The 15,248-nt window shown below is 40.0% G+C and overlaps 1 protein-coding gene across 1 annotated transcript in view; it reads right to left on the bottom strand.

The window, feature by feature from the left end:
* OSBPL11 (oxysterol binding protein like 11) overlaps nucleotides 1-15,248 on the bottom strand; it is an 89,469-nt gene that overhangs the window by 67,266 nt on the left and 6,955 nt on the right. The gene's annotated exons all lie outside the window — the stretch shown is intronic.

Raw genomic sequence — 15,248 nt, 5'->3', positions numbered from 1 at the left:
TTGGATAAAAGTGTGACAGCTAATTCCCACTCCCTCACCCTGTACAGGCATGAGGCAAAATGCTCACTACAAGTCTTGCCACTGGAAAGGTTTTATTTGGGACCTGTATCATTAGCCTTACCACAACTGAATTTCTTTACTTAATGCCCTCTTTTTTCATTTTTTGCAGATAAGTTCTGTTTTAGTGGTTCATAGAAAATATCTCACTGATATTTCTTTTCCAACATTTTAAGTTTCCTTCTACTTAGGAAAATATATTGTCATATCTTTTTTATATATGGACTTTTTATTTTATAAATTACATTAAGAACTCCTTTTAAAGGTACCTACTCTAAAGTTTAACTTTACACTATAAAATGCAATGGATATTAAACATTTATTTTCTCTACTATCCCTGAGTCACACAGCATATTTAGTAAAATTTCAGCTAACCAGCATCCAGGAAATTGAAAGTGCCAGGCAATCGGTCACCTTTGAAACATCAAAGGCAAAAGAGCAAGGTTGAGTGGACACATCCAATAGAATAAAGTCCAAAAAAGATTTAGATTGACCTGAATGACAGATGAAAAGGGTTGAAGATAAGGACATTCTCAGGCAAACAAAATAACCAAACTGACCATAAGATTCTAGCAGTTATTATTAGAGAGCGAGTAGGGGGGTGTTTCAGGAATAAACTCAATGTGGGGTGCCTTTCTAATCTCATTTCTTCAAAGTGTTTGAAAATAAAGATCAAATCTGAAAATAGAGAACTGATCCCATGATTAAATATGTGGGGGGTTTTCTGTATCTTTCTTCCATTGTAAGGCTAGCAAGACACTATTTATTAATGTTAAGTAAAATGGCTCAGGTCCTTTTGGTTTCATAAGGTCATTAATCTCAAGAAGATAAAGCTTTGTCTACTTCTAAAATGCCAGCCTGATGTTCTGATAATTACATATGTATTCTGACATGTTAAAACTGCTGCCCCAGCTGAGGAGCAGAAAGTGGAGGCAAAGAAAGAAGAATCTGAGGAGTCTGATGATGACATGCGCTTTGGTCTTTTTGACCAAACCTCTTTTGTAACACATTCAATAAAAAGCTACACTTTGTTCAAACAAACAAAAAACAGCCCCTCGGGTTTTTACTAGAGTTTCTCTACTCCCAGTCCCAGGTCATAGCAAAGTTAATTCTTTCAGTTCCACCAGTACTTGAAAAAGGCAGAGATACTTAAATTGCTGGCTCTCACATCTTTCCCCGTCTTCAGGCTTAAACAGTTCTTTGGGGCCACAGGAATCCCAATGCCCCTGGACTCTGCCCAAAAGTAATTTCCCTTCCTGTTTTAGATATTTAATGCATAGCTCAGAGTCCCTCAACTGTTCGTGTCCTCAAAACATTCCTTCACTTATATGTGGAAAGAGGAGGATGAGGAGGAGGAAGAGGAGAAGAAGTGAGAAGGGGAGAACTCCAATACAAAGAAGAGATTGATGTCCAGCCCACATGGCTCAGTGGTTGATCATCAACCTATGAACCAGGAGATGACAGTTTGATTCCCTATTGTTGTGGGCTCGATTCCCCATGGGGGGCGTGCAGGACGCAGCCAATCCATGATTCTCATCACTGATGTTTCTAACTCTCTCTCCCTCTCCCTTCCTCTCTGAAATCAATTTATATATATATATATAAACAAACCAAAAAAAAGAGATTGGTAGGTTGTGGGATGGATGGGTAAAAGATACAAACTTCCAGTTATAAAATAATTAAGTCCTGGGGATATAAGATACAGCATGGTGACTATAGTTAATAATACTGTATTATATATTTAAAAGTTACCAAATTAGAACTTAAAAGTTCTCATCACAAGAAAAAAAATGTGATACTATGTGTAGTGATGGATGTTAACTGCACTTACTGTGGTGATCATTTCACAATACTGTATATACAAACATCAAATCATTATGTTGTGTACCTAAAACTACTATAATGTAATATGTCAATTGTACCTCAATTTAACAATATATTCTTTGTCCACTCTGTCCTATACCTCCATAACCTGAATAATATTTATTTATTTAGGCTCTGTAAATCTCTACACCAAGCCTCATTACATAGCTATTAGTGTGTAATAAAGACATTACAACTCAATTATGGTTCAATTTCTCTGGTTCTAGGACTATATGTATTCTTCAAATGCACATGTGCAATGTGGAGAAAATGCAAAGTATACCCAGAAAAAAGAAGACGGAGAAAAAACAATTCAGAGCACACTATCTACAACTGAGAAAAACAAAATTTGCATCTGAAAGCAATCAAAGATAATGCCTCATCTCCTTCACCTTTGTTCAGTTTCTCATATTACTAAAGGTATTCCTCATATCTAAGTTATTTAACAGCTATCAATGAATTTTTAAAAGTACAATTTCAGTAGCATCATTCACTAAATAAAATCGAAGTAGCCCCGGGTGCTCGCTCTCTTTCTCTGTCTCTCTCCCCCCTTCTCTACCTTCCTCTCTCTCTCTAAAATCAATAAAATCATATCCTTGGGTGAGGATTAAAAAATAAATATAAGTATATTTTCATATTTCACAGTATAGTAATGTTCAGTTTTTAATGTTATTAATATTTTGTTGATGGTTATATCTAAAAAGAGTTAACTTTGCCATAACTGGTTTGGCTCAGTGGATAGAGCGTTGGCCTGCGGACTGAAAGGCCCGAGGGCATGTACCTGGGTTGCGGGCACATCCCCAGTGGGAGGTGTGCAGGAGGCAGCTGATCGATGTTTCTCTCTCATCGATGTTTCTAACTCTCTATCTCTCTCCCTTCCTCTCTGTAAAAAATCAATAAAATATATATTAAAAATAAATAAATAAAAAGTTTTCTCACAAAAATTATGAGATGATATACTTTATTTGACAGTAACATAAAGCCAGCCTCAAAAGAATTAGCGATTTGAACATGTGATTATAAACTGCTGCCTGCTTTTACTATATAAAGCATTCGCTATCTGAGGTTACAAAGAACCAACTTAAGAACATCCTGTTCTTTAGAAGAGCAGGTTATGCAGTCCCTCCTCTCATCCTTCCCCTTCTGTATTCAGTGCAACCAGCTGATGTGGAACAACTGTGCCATCTGGTGGCCAGAATAAAGAGCGTTGTAGGCTTGTCTCTTTTGTTCATTTTTCCTTTCTTTTACTTCTTTATAATCCCATTTAAAATGTGCTAATTTTTATATTTTAAATATACCTGTTAATATGAATTAAATCTAGTTGTTAAAGTGGAAATACACCCCGTATCTGATTATACCATACTCCTATTTTGTGTTCTATGAAGTAAAAGATGATGGTCCAAAAGACTAATACACTAAAAAATAAATCATGAAAAGGTTAATTTCTTCATCAGTCCTTCCTCAACTCTACCACTCAACAAATTGGGTATATTCTGATCTTTTAAATTTGTTAACATTTAATTGGGATTAGCTCTAGAAGCTGACAGTCTAGAAAAATAGTTGATTAACTGAATTATGCCAAGTGGCATTATTATATTTAGTCTGAGGCTCATCTCCTTCTATAAGCCTTAACAAGTATTGCTTCAATTCCTAAATCTCCATTGCTATAACACATTTATTTCTTAGTTTCCCCTTCTTTATCAGACTTAAGGAAGATACATAGCTTTAAAATAAGTCTCAGGTATACCACATTATAATTTGAATCAGTATATACCACAAAATAACCCCCAAAAGTCTAGTTACCATCTATCACTGAACAATTGACCCCTTAACCCCTGTCACATATCCCCCAACCCCCTTCCCCTCTGATAACCATCACTCTATTCTCTTTATCTATGAGCTTGTTTTTGTTTTTTAGATTCCATATACGAGTGAAATCATATAGTATGTGCCTTTCTCCATCTCTCTTATTTCCCTTATACCCTCAAGGCACCATCCATTTTGTCACAAATGACAAGATTTCATTCTGTTCTATGGCTGTGTAGTATTCCATCACACCATCTCTCTCTCTTTCTCTCTCTCTCTCTCTCTCTCTCTCTCTCTCTCTCAAACACACACACACACACAAACACACACACACACACACACACACACACACACACACACACACCACACTCACTCACTCACCTTTACCCTATTTTTGAACAGCTTTGAATCCTTTTATTTCAGTTCAACACAATTACCAGTATCTTTTAAATGCAAAGCACTCTGAAAATCCACTGAAAAGATTGGGAAAATTTTTTAAAAAGGTAATTCTCCAACCCCAATCCATAATCTAAAGAAGGGCTCCTACTGGAAAGGAGACACACCGAGACTGTTTTTAGCTGTCATAGAAATGAAAGGAATTTAGTTGAAGATACAAGGTTCACTAAAAAAAGACAGGATTAAATAGTGATTGAGCTTGAAGTTATTGGTCTTGATTGATTAGATGTAAAGAGAGAAAGAGAACAAAAGTGAGAATAAGGGTACGAGAGAAGAAACAAAGGCAACATCCAGATTTCCAGATGGAACACTGTGTAGATAGTAATGCTTCAGAGAAATTAGGATCATAGAGGAAGTTTTGGATTTGTTCCAACTTATGCTGAATTTAAGGGACCTGTGGGACATACATGCTACCCAGTAATAAGGTAGCATGGTGTGGAGAGCACTCGCTCCTGAGTCTGCACATACTCCTGAACCCTGCTCGTTGTGCCAATTGTTGGAGTACTCACTCCTTGAATCCTGCTCCACTATGCCAATTGTTGGGTCCAAGTCCCTCTGCCAGGGACTGGACCTCCTTGGATGCAGGGTATTGGACAGAGAAGACATACGTAGTCATCTATAATAATACAAGTGTAATTAGACTGGACAGCTGAACGACCTTCCAGACGAAGCCGGGGTTGTGAGGGCCCAGGCAAGTCGCTGCGGCTGCGAGGGCCGAGCCCCTTGCACGAATTTCGTGCATCAGGCCTCTAGTATAGGATAAGCTCAAACAAAAGAGGCTTTATGCCAAATAGTGACCTCAGTATTTGGGCTACAGAAAGGTACGCCTGTGCTTGCTGCATCCTTGCTTTTGCACCTGCATATAGTAAATTAGCCTTGAACACGATTAGGATTCCCACAGTCAGATTGGCCTTGAACATCTGGCGTACTCTGGACAGGGCCCCTACTCTCAAATTAGCCTTGAACATCTAGCGTACTCAGAACAGCGTTCCCACACGTGGTTTGGGTTGGACACATAGACTTATCTTTTGTTTTATTTGTGTGCTTTTTAAAATATTTTTATTGATTTCAGAGAGGAAAGCAGAGGGAGAGATAGAAACATCAGTGATGAGTCCAGCTGGCATGGCTCAGTGGTTGAGCACTGACTTATGAACCAGGAGGTCATGGTTCAATTACCAGTCAGGACATGTGGGGTATGTGTCCAGGTTGTGGTCTCAATCCCCAGTATGGTGTGTGCAGGAGGCAGCCTATCAATGATTCTCTCTCTTCATTGATGTTTCTCTCTCTCTCTCCCTCTCCCTTCCTCTCTAAAATCAATAAAAATATATTTTAAAAAAAACAAAGAATGTTCAGTGCTGCCCAGCCGGTATGGCCCAGTTGACTGTGTTGTTCCATGCCATAGGAGGTCACCAGTTCAATTCCAGGTCAGGACACATACCAGGGTTGCAGGCTCGATCCCCAGTAGGGGGTATGTAGGAGGCAGTCAATCAATCTCTCCTCTGTTTCTCTCTCTGCACAGTCAATTGGAAAAAGACTATAAAACTAAGCAACCTGCCGAAACCGGTTTGGCTCAGTGGATAGAGCGTCGGCCTGCGGACTGAAAGGTCCTAGGTTCGATTCCGATCAAGGGCATGTACCTGGGTTGCGGGCACATCCCCAGTAGGAGATGTGCGGGAGGCGGCTGATCGATGTTTCTCTCTCATCGATGTTTCTAACTCTCTATCTCTCTCCCTTCCTCTCTGTAAAAAATCAATAAAATATATTTAAAAAAAAAAAACAACCAAAAAAACCAAAAAAAAAACCCCTAAGCAACCTGGCCCTAGCCGGTTTTGCTCAATGGTTAGAGCATCGGCCTGCTAACTGAAAGGTCCCAGGTTTCATTCCGGTCAAGGGCACATGCCCGGGTTATGGGCTCGATCCGCAGTGGGGGGCGTGAAGGAGGCAGCTGATCCACCATGATTCTCTCTCATCACGGATGTTTCTATCTCACTCTCCCTCTTCCTTCCTCTCTGAAATAATAAAAATATATTTAAAAATTTTTTAAAATAAAAATAAGCAATATGAATGGGAAGCATATTTTAATTGGCATTCTGAAGCCTCCAAACACATAAGTGACTCAAAAATTGTTTCCCTCCAAGACACAAATTACATAGTAACCAAAGCAAACTGAGTTATCTCAGAGGCTTATTAAGTTTGAAAAAAAAAACTTCTAAATGTTCAAAGATAGCTCAAAACCATCCTACTGGCATGTTTCTGGCCTGAGTAGAAGCGAGTTTATGGAACTTTACACCACGAGTCTCGTTATCTACACCTTTTGCTCTTTGCTGCTAGCCGGTCCTCCCCCCTCTTAACCCTTCACTGAATGACTTCCCTGTCCACAACAATGAACCCGAGGCTCTTACCGCCCCATTTAAAGTCAAACCACCGGATGGGTCTGGCCCAGGATAACAACCCCTTATTTCTTATAAGCCCATGGACTAAAACTGAGCTCCATGCCAGTATTAAAGATTTCCCTAGTGCCAAAGAGGACCCCATTATTGTGTTTGCCAGAGTATTGCTGCTCATATCCAAACATGAGCCAGGGTTCTCTGACCTCTATTAGCTAATCTGGGCTCATAGAGAAAGTCGTCTAATTATCAATTGCCCTTTTTCCTTTTCATCCATGAAAGAGAAGGAAATGCAATAGGTGTTTTGGCCCAATGACATGGAAACCAACATGGACCCCCTGGATACTGTAGCCAACAACTAGATCTGGCAGCCAAAGGTCTCCTACTCTATATGAGAGCTACTTGTAGCCACTGCCAATTCAACATGTAGAAAAGATAATAATAGGCTCTCCACTAAGTCTTTATGTGCCTCATGGAGCCTATCTGCAAGCATGCTATAAACTTCTTTTATTGTCTCCATCTAATGTGACTACTGCTCACTGTAATACTCTGAACCCTGATACTCTCCCCCTCTGATGAAAGCCCTCATGACTGCCTGACATTAAGAGGCTGACTACTAGCTCCTTGAATTGATTTACAGAAAACATCTCTTGACAATGCTGAATTAGTTTGGTTTACTGATGGTTCTTACCTAAAGGATGAAATAGGCCACTATCAAGCAAGCTATGCAATCATCTCTCTAAATAAAACCACTAAAGCCAGTCCAATGCCTCAGGCAACTTCTGTTCTATACGTTACTTTGAACTTGCAATTTGGACAAAGATGGCTAACATTTATACTGACAGCAGGTATGTTTTTGGTGTTGCCCAGGACTTTGGTATGCTCTGGAAATGAGAGGATCTCTGACTTCTTCTGGACAAAGGATAAAATACATTTATGTTTTAGAACTCTTAGAGGCTATCCAATTACCTACATCTTTAGCAATCATAAAAATCCCTGGACATTTAATGGCAAACACTGACAAAAGTGGAGGTAATCATTTGGCTGCTATTGCTGAATTAGCAGCATTAGAACAATCTCAGCCCCTAACAAAAGTACATATGCTACCAGCTGAAATAACTGGAGATTTAAAGAAAACATTATGGCCTGGCCAGTGTGGCTCCGTGGTTGAGCATCGATCCATGAACCAGGAGGTCACAGTTCGATTCCCGGTCAGGGCACCTGCCCCAGTTTCGGGCTCCATCCCTGGTGGGAATTGTGCAGAAGGCAGCCAGTCAATGATACTTTCTTATCATTGATGTTTCTATCTTTCCCTTCCCCTTTCTCTGAAATCAATAAAAACAGGATCTAGCTGTTTGACAAAATATAGAAAGAAATGGTTAGAACAAGGCTATACATTTGACCCCAAAAGAAGCATATCAGTAGGTCAAAAATGTCTGACCACTCCTCCAATTGCATACAACATCACATATTACAATATGAACATGACTTAACTCATTCCAACACTTACAAAATGGTTTTATGGGGAACACAATACTACGGAAAGGCACCTCCAAAGATAACTTCCCTGGTATGCTATTAATGCTGTCCCAAGCACAACCCTGGAAAACTCATTCACACCTGTATGGGGAATTTCACCTTGCCTTTGGGATTCTTTGAGGTCTGACAAATGGACTTATTTAGTTGCCCCCTTCTCAAGGATAACTACTGTTAGGAAATATTTGTATGATTTCTCATTGGGTGGAGGCCTTCCCTGTGGCAGAGCCACAGCCTCAGCAGTAATTAAAATGCTCTTAGAGAAGAGCTTTCCAACTTCGGGAATCCCATAGAGCTCCACTTCACAGGACAGATTACATAATCTGTTTGTAAGACCTGGCTGATTTAACATTTCCATTGTGTTTATCATTCCCAGTCCTCTGGTCTTGTAGAACAAACTAACCAGGTAATCGAAACTCAACTGGCAAAGCCCTAACCAGTTTCTCAGTGGTTAGAGCACTGGCCCTCAGACTGAAGGGTCGAGATTCAATTCTGGTCAAGAGCACATGCCTCATACCTCAGTTGCAGGCTTAATCCCCAGCCCTGGTCTGGGCGAGTGCAGGGAGGCAACCAATCGATGTGTCTCTCTCACACAGATGTTTCTCTGTCTCTCCCCACTCCCTTCCACTATCTCTAAAAAAAATAAATAAATAAAAATAAATGGCAACAAACTCAATTGGCAAAACCCATAGTCTTTTTTTTTTTTTTAAACTGCCTTGGCCTAAGGCTCAACCTAAGATCTACTCCCTTCGCCCAAAACAGACAGTCTCCTTTTGAAATTATTATCAGCAGACCCATGAGATGAAATCAAGTGATGTATAAGTCTGCCCTACTGAAAGGAGACCGGAGTCACTGTTAGGGAACGGTAGCCCAATGTCTACAGATGTTAAAATGAATGAATCTGACTAAGACCACCTCTACCAAGGAACTTCTGATTCGAGGACTATGACTTAGCTCTGCTCCCAACAAGCTTTACTGTCAAATGTGGCCATAAACTCTCTTACTGTATACTCAGGAGATTACTTTCCCTTCTACCTGGGACATGACAAACGGTGTGAGCCTTCCAGCGATGAAGGATCAATGTAGCTTTTTTAAAGATGGACCAACTCTAGTTACTAATGGTTGACCATTGATGTTTTCTAAGGAAAGACCTTGATCAAAATGAGAAAATGTAAAAGAAAACCCACAAAATGAAATTGATATTGTCAAGAGAACAATCTAAAATAGAGCCTGGAGGCCTCTGGGAAGCTGAGCTAACTCACCCTCCTCATGTGAAACAATTTAAACTGGGTTAAACCAAATGGCAACATACTGATACAGTTCCTGGAACTGGCTCTGCAGTATTGAACTTTCTATTAAAAAATAAATTTTCACCTAGCAACAGACATAAGCAATTAATCATGTATAGCATAGTGGAAGTGTGCTTGCCAGCCCAATCACAGCTCTTTCGGAGTAATTTATGTAATCCCTTTGAAAGCCCCTGCCCCTTTTCTGTCTTTATAGACTCTTGTCTCTTTCTTTCCCTCTCAGAACAGTTGGGTTTCTCCCCAAATCTGACTCTCCCGAATTCGCAGATCACATTCTCACTAATTCCATTCCCTTCCCTCCCTCGCTCCCTCCCTTCCTCCTTCTACCTCTTTGCTGTCCTTTTTCTTTCCTTGTTTTCCCTCTTGTTCATCTGGTTTTCTCTCCTTTCTATCCCTCAGACTAGGGTTTCCAGCTACAGCCAGTAGCAGCCACAGACTTCAGTTTATCCCCTCCGGGGACCTTCTAGCCAGCCTCAACAATAGCAATGGAAGTAAACCAGCCAAAACTCAAGTTCAGGGAGACACCATCATACTTTGTTACAACACCTAATAAACCAAAAGGAAAATCCCTTCTTTCACCAGCAAACTAAATTGCTCTATAAACTGTCCTAAAACCCAGAAATGGTAATGCTAAAGCAATAATGTAACTATTTAATCAGGCTATTTTGTTTTAAGTTTAATCTGAATAAGTATGGACACAAAACATTTTATGAAGCAAAATCAGTACAGGAGACGTTTCAGTACAGGGAAGATGTTCCTTCAAAGGGAACAAAAACGTTCCCTCTCTTCAAGGTAGTATGATTTACATCAAGAATATTTTGCAGCCTGGCCAGTGTGGCTGTGGTTGAGCATCGACCCATGAACCAGGAAGTTGGGTTCGAATTCCCAATTCCTGGTCAGGGGATGTGCCTGGGTTTCAGGCTCAATCCCCAGTCAGGGGAGCATGCAGGAGGCAGCCGATCAATGATTCTCTCTCATCATTGATGCTTTTATCCCTGTCTCCTTCTCCCTTCCTCTCTCGGATATCAATAAAAACTTCTTTAAAAAATAAGAATATCCCTGTGAGGCTGAGACGGTCCCTGTGAGGCCGAACACAGGGACACGTTGTGGATGGAAATAGCTACATTTTTCATGTGTATGACCCGGCAACAGAAAGTGTACACCTATGGATGAGGACAGTGGGGGGATAAGGGCAGAGGGTGGGGTGGGAACTGGGTGGAGGGGAGCTATGGGGGGAAAAAGGGGGAACAACTGTAATAATTTGAACAATAAAGATTTATTTAAAAAATAAATAAAAAATAAGAATATTTTCCACTGTTTTCAAAAGCAAAAACAAGAGTTTAAAAAGCATGGCTCAGTGGTTGAGTGTTGACATATGAACCTGGAGATCACGGTTTGATTCCCAGTCAGGGCACATGCCTGGGTTGTGGGTTCGATCCCCAGTGTGGGGAGTACAGAAGGCAGCCAATTAGTGATTCTCATAATTGATGTTTCTTTTTTTTTTTTTAATTGAATCTTTATTGTTCAGATTATTACATTTGTTCCTCTTTTTTTCCCCCCCATCCTCCCAGCTCCCACCCTACCCTCCGCCCTCACTCCCCACCCACTGTCCTCATCCATAGGTGCACGATTATTGTCCAGTCTCTTTTCGCATCTCCCACACCCCTTTCCCCAAGAATAGTCAGTCCATTCCCTTTCTATGTCCCTGATTCTATTATGATCACCAGATTATTTATTCACTTGATTCTTAGATTCACTTGTTGATAGATGGATATTTGTTGTTCATAATTTTTATCTTTACCTTTTTCTTCTTCCTCTTCTTAAAGGATACCTTTCAGCATTTCATATAATGCTGGTTTGGTGGTGATGAACTCCTTTAGCTTTTCCTTATCTGTGAAGCTCTTTATCTGACCCTCCGTTCTGAATGATAGCTTTGCTGGATAAAGTAATCTTGGTTGTAGGTTCTTGGTATTCATCACTTTGAATATTTCTTGCCATTCCCTTCTGGCCTGCAAAGTTTCTGTTGAGAAATCAGCTGACAGTCGTATGGGTATTCCCTTGTAGGTAACTGGGTTTCTTTCTCTTGCTGCTTTTAAGATTCTCTCTTTGTCTTTTGCTCTTGGCATTTTAATTATGATGTGTCTTGGTGTGGTCCTCTTTGGATTCCTTTTGTTTGGGGTTCTCTGCGCTTCCTGGACCTGTAGGTCTATTTCTTTCACCAGGTGGGGGAAGTTTTCTGTCATTATTTCTTCAAATAGGTTTTCAATATCTTGCTCTCTCTCATCTTCTGGCACCCCTATAATTCTGATGTTGGTGCGCTTGAAGCTGTCCCAGAGGCTCCTTACACTATCTTCGTATTTTCGGATTCTTTTTTCATTTTGCTTTTCCAGTTGGGTGTTTTTTGCTTCTTCGCATTTCGAATCTTTGACTTGATTCTTGCGCTCCTCTGGTCTGCTGTTGGATGTCTGTATAATATTCTTTATTTCAGTCAGTGTATGCTTAATTTCTAGTTGGTTCTTTATCACAACATCGAGGGTCTCATTAGATTTCTTGAGGATCTCACTACATTTATCGGCGGCTTCTAGACAGTTCTTAAGAGACCTTAAAAGTGTGGTTCTGAACTCAATATCCTCCATTGACAGTTTTGTCCTGTTTCTTCGTCTCCACATTTTTTATGCTTTCTTGGTACACCCCCAAGTGGTCTTTGTGCGCAGTCTTGTTGCCTTTAAGCCTTGATTGATGTCGGCAATACTGGGGGTGATTTGACCTCCGGGCTAACTGGCTATGAGAGTCAGCTGTGTCTGCAGTGGGAGAGCTTCTGTGCTGGATCTCTAGGGCGGTGCTAATCTAGCCTTTGCCTGAGGCTATCCGGCAAATGGTTCTGCGCCGGGCTTGGGCGGGGCGGGTCCCCGGGGATCTACAGGGCGGGCGGAGCAAGCAGTTATGGCTGCTCTCAGTTCCTTCCCCAGGGACTCTGCCCCTCAGAGTCCCAGCAATGGCTGCAAACCTCGGAGAGAAAGCTGCCTTCGAGTTCTGACCGAAGCCAGACAGTCCCGCTTCTCCCGTTTGAGTCTGGGTCCCCAGAGACTCGCCCGGATCTGGAGCTCAGAGTCTGAAACTCCCTCCTGATTGAAAACAACAACCGTGCCCTCCGCCGCCAGCCCACTCCGCGCGCGCACTCCGCACCTCAGTATTTCACTTCAGCACTGCGCCTCCTCTGAGTCTGGGTATGATATTCTCTTTCCTCCTAGTTGTAGAATTTCCACTCAGCCAGCCTTCCTGTGGTTCTGGATGCTGTCTGTTCTGTCCTTTAGTTATATCTCTGAAGTGGTTGTTCGAGGGCAACAATCTCCGCCGTTAACCTATGCCACCATCTTGGTTTCTCCCCCTCATAATTGATGTTTCTATCTCTCTCCTCTCCCTCTCCCTTTCTCCCTCTTTGAAAATCAATAAAAACATTTTAATAAAAAAATTAATAAATAAAAAGACCTAATTTCCCACAAATTTATTTGATGAACAATTTTCTCTGGGACCTAAACTATGTGATCTTTTTGAAAAGGACTAAAAAGACTAATTTGCATAGTCTAACGTTAACCTGTTTGTATAGTTCTGATACAGTATAACTTCTATGTAAAATATTAACTCAAATGGACTGTATTGAGACCTGTAAAGCAAAAATATATGGATATTAAGAAATTAAAGAATATCATAATACACCAAATCTTATTCCTCAAGGCTTGGTACAACTCTCACTAGATTTTGGAACAATGTTTTATAGTTTTCAGTTATATGTCTACAAGTAGTCCTTCTCATGTTTTTACTAGCATCTATAGCAGATTCCAGATAAAGAAAACAAAAATTAGGGTACAGAAAAATAGATTCAACTTTTCTTTAACCCCTACAGAGAAAAAAAGCAAACATTTATGACTTTTTCTTTAAATCATCCTCAAAAAAAGTGGCAAAAACTAGAAGACAGTAAAAATTAAGTTATATTTAGGAGATCTCCTTTCCTATTGGTAAATAAGTACCTTTTCTTGTAATAGAGTGTTTAGAGTGGAAGACATAATGTTTGACGACAAAAATTATTTCTATACTATACATTTGTAGACTTTTACCCATTTACTGAAACATACAACTATCTGCTAATGAAGAAAAAAGATCTGCCTGTTTGTGAATGGTGGTTAGCCAAAATAGAGCCTAAATAAGAAAAACCAGGCCCATCGTATACCCCAATTTGCTTTTCAGTTCCTCCTCTGGGTAGTTCTCTTCTGTCCACTTTGACAAAAAAGTGGCAGATCTGCAGATCTGTAAATTTTCCTGACAGCTGACATGCAGAATATAAAAATGGAAACATGCACATTTTATAAACTTTGAACATTAACTTTGAAAAAGGAAGAAAGAATTCAGAATTAAATTTTCTTTCCTCTTAAATGGAGATCAAAGACCACATCATAATGTTAGGGTCACCGAAGGAGGAACGCAAGAGGCCAAAAGGGGCCCTCCTTTAGCGACCTTAACACATAATGAGTATCAATTACTCCGGAAAGACAAAAATTTAAGGCTAACCTACTAAATTCACTTCTCAGCTTTGGTTTAAAAAACGATCGTCATGATAAATTTTGCAGTTGAAGCTGAGGTTTTATCCTTTTCTGATTCTTTTTCATGATCTTCCCCAAATAAGCCTTGGGGTCCCTACTCTCATTGCTCTAAGTGTACACATTAATTTAGGCTTCAGAGGGCTTCACACATGATAGAGGCTCAAAAATACTTGCTGCATGAGTTTGAACACTAGTAAATGATAAAACCACCATGGCCTAAAATAATTATTTATCAATAATTATTCATTCCTTTAGAGAGCTTATGTACTTTTAATACCTAGGAATAAAAGTTCTATTCACTGGCTATGTAACTTTGGCCAACTCATTTGATTTCCATTTTCTTCAACTGTAAAATGGGAATAACAATGCCTTAAAGAACTTTTGTGAGGTTTAAATGTGATAACAGAAGTGAACATATTCTAATATTATGAAGGCAATTATCCACATTTCTAATGCCTTATATGTCTAAGGTACGGATGAGTATGCCACTTACCCATTACAGCAAGTTAAGCTCAACATACCTAAAACCAAATGCATCACACAACTCCCAAATCATTTTCTCCTGTAGACTTTCCAAAGTTTCAAATCTGGATGAGTGAAGTCAATTTTACTTCTTTGTCTCACTACCACTCTCCACCCAATCCATCACCAAGGTCTAACAATCTTCCTTTAATGCAGTGATTTTCAACCTTTTTCATCTCATGGCACTCAAATTACTAAAATTCTGCAGAACACCAAAAAATATATTACATCTTTTGCCAATCTGACACACACACAAAATTAGATATAATTTCGATTCACTCACACCAGACAGCTATTGTGTAGGCTGCTGCTATTTTTTCACTTGACAATCTAAGGGAAAAGAGGCCAGAACCCCCGACTAAATACCAGGTATTGCACGTTCTTAAAAATTCTTGCGGCACACCAGTTGAAAATCACTGTTGAACAGTTTCCTTCTTTTCCAGCATTGTTAACACTGTGCAACTGATCTCCTAATACTCCTCTTATTCTCCAACAATCAAATTCAGTTCCAAACTTCCGACTTTAGAAACAAATTTCCAACTGCCTAGTTGCCAAATCTCTCTCAATAGATGACGAGCTAGAGTACCTTTATATTAACATCTGAAATAGGCACCTTCTTGCATGGCTCTCAGTGATTCCAGCCTGCTGTTTTTACCCCTTTGTGTGGGCTGAACCTCATCACTTGGTTCTAGTGACCAGGGAAAAGTGATGCAACT

The sequence above is a fragment of the Myotis daubentonii genome, chromosome 3, assembly GCF_963259705.1.
Source record: "Myotis daubentonii chromosome 3, mMyoDau2.1, whole genome shotgun sequence".
Lineage (NCBI taxonomy): Eukaryota > Metazoa > Chordata > Mammalia > Chiroptera > Vespertilionidae > Myotis > Myotis daubentonii.
Note: the sequence above shows the minus strand (reverse complement) of the source record. Positions and strands in the feature narration are given on the sequence as shown.